Source organism: Triticum aestivum, chromosome 1B, assembly GCF_018294505.1.
Source record: "Triticum aestivum cultivar Chinese Spring chromosome 1B, IWGSC CS RefSeq v2.1, whole genome shotgun sequence".
In the NCBI taxonomy this organism is placed as follows: domain Eukaryota; kingdom Viridiplantae; phylum Streptophyta; class Magnoliopsida; order Poales; family Poaceae; genus Triticum; species Triticum aestivum.
The window spans coordinates 453,138,463-453,141,043 of record NC_057795.1 but is presented as its reverse complement, the minus strand read 5'-3'; positions in this window follow the sequence as shown (position 1 = coordinate 453,141,043).

Below are 2,581 nucleotides of genomic sequence, written 5' to 3'. Positions count from 1 at the left end.
ACCATAGCCCCTCCGATGAATTGTGAGTAGTTTACCACAGACCTTCGGGTCCATAGTTATTACCTAGATGGATAGCCCCTCTAGATGCACGCTGGATAGCGGTCGATGTGTGGAGTGATAGTAGTAGATGCAGGCAGGAGTCGGTCTACTTGTCACGGACGTGATGCCTATATACATGATCATGCCTAGATAATCTCGTAATTATTTGCTTTTCTATCAATTGCTCGACAGTAATTTGTTCACCCACCGTAATACTTATGCTATCTTGAGAGAAGCCACTAGTGAAACCTATGGCTCCCGGGTCTATCTTTTATCATATAAGTTTTTAATCTACTTTTATTTACATTTTTACTTTTCCTATCTATATTATAAAATACCAAAAATATATTTATCTTATCATACTATCTCTATCAGATCTCATTTTTGCAAGTGGCCGTGAAGGGATTGACAACCCCTTTATTGCGTTGTTTGCGAGTTCTTTGTTTGTTTATGTAGGTGCGCGAAACTTTTGAGGAGCCTCCTACTGGATTGATACCTTGGTTCTCAAAAACTGAGGGGAATACTTACGCTACTATTGCTGCATCACCATTTCCTCTTTCAGGAAAACCAACGCAAGCTCAAGACGTAGCACACCACTACTTCGACACCACTTGCGCTGATGCTAACTCGGCGCACCCTTGTGCCCGCGACTCCACGACGAATTCCTCGACACCGGCCACCCCGACTCGACATCGACCCCAGCGTTCTACGCACGGCTACCTCGACCACGGCTACACCACCCACGCTCTCGGCTACATCCAGAAACGGCACAAATACATGATTTCGATGGTAATTCTTAACTGCACTAATATACTAGTGTTAAGTTGAAGTTTGTGTGCGTGTAAGCACATGAATATAGTTTTGGCATCACTTGTTCTGACTCCTAGCGTTGTCACTCGTGCCAATGACACATCATAGTTTATGTTATCATGTTAGTTATGACTTGTGAGCTTTTCCACTATTAATTGTGCTCGCCACATATCTAAATCTTTGATCACGCACTGGGTGACTCACATAACGTGAGGGCGTGCGGTGCAGCAAAAATGCTACACTTACGTAAAAACCTGCACACTGTTACGTTACTTGACAAACTACTATCCCTCCGCCCGCTGATTTCAACTGGATGGACCCCTTCACCTAATTTCCTTCAACTGAAAAAATGCACCTAAGCTATTATGTTAGTTTACGATATGATAGCTACATGGTGTAGCATTGCTCGTGCAGTCGTGCTGCAGTGCAGTCGCAGCCCATAATTCATGCAGCCAGATGCAGCCTAGTGGCTAGCTTCAGCCTTCAGCAGTACCATATGTATAGTGCGTCAGTATATAAACAGAAGGTTTTGATCAATTGTCCTTAATAATGGCATAAAAGCACCAGTGAATTCTGCACCTACAGTACTCCAAATGTCCAAATCTACTCGTGCTGTCAAGCTCATATCGTAGCTAGGCCAGGCCATGCCAGGTAGCGAGGCAAGAACAGTATGAATCACTCTCATGGCACATCGTAGCACAAAGTCAAAACTCTGCTTAATTAATCTTTGCCTCCGTTTCGGAAAAAAAAAACTCAAAAGTCAAGAAAGTGATCGGACACACGGAGTACTCGACAAAATTCTGGCAATTATTGCTCCTCGCGCACCTTACTTCGCTTTGAAATTCAATCAATTCACATTCCATGCTACACACATGTGGGCTTCGTGTTGTTGCCGCGATGAGTGTTTGGTCAGTAAACTCGGGTTGGAGTTAGAGCGGTACATACAGAAATAACCGTTTTTTTTTACGGGTTGGGCGGAAAAAAACGAGTAGACGAGAACCTCTTAATCCTTAAACCCTTAAAAAAAATTTAAGGATCGGACCTGCATACCCTCTCCCAACCTGTAGAAGTGAGGATTGGGGGGCAAAATCTACCCCAACCCTCACTTCGATCCGGCCACGCGCGGGAGGGAAATTTCCCGTCCCCAACCTTCTCCCGCGCCTCCCCCGAGCCGCCGCCGCCGTCCCGCCCCCGCGCCGACCCGAGCCGCCTCCGGCCGCATCTCGGGCCGCCGCCGCCGTCCTGCCCCCGAGCTCCTCCACCGCCGCCGGCCGCATCTCGGGCCACCGCCGCCATCCCGCCCCGAACTCCTCCACCGCCGCCCCGAGCTCCTCCACCGCCGCCCCCGAGCTCCTCCACCGCCCGAGCTCGTCCACACCGCCGGCCTCCTCCACCGCAGGCAGTTGGCTGGGCGGCGCCAAGGCCCATGATCTACCTTTGTTTACTTTTCTATGTACTATTTGGTTTGAACAATTATTATAATTTGTTTCAAAACATTGTTGTAATAAATTGAATGATTATTATGTGTTTGAAAGTACTATTCGATGTTATTGAGATGATGAAAATTGTGATATATCAAATGACATTTTTAAGGGTTGGGGTTGGGGCAAAGACTAGAACTCTCAAAGCCAACCCAGGGTTCTAGTCTTTGCCCCTGTTTTTCAATTCTTAAAAGTGTCAAAAATGGTCAATTCTCAACCCTTAAAACTAGTTTTAGATTTAAGGGTTTGAG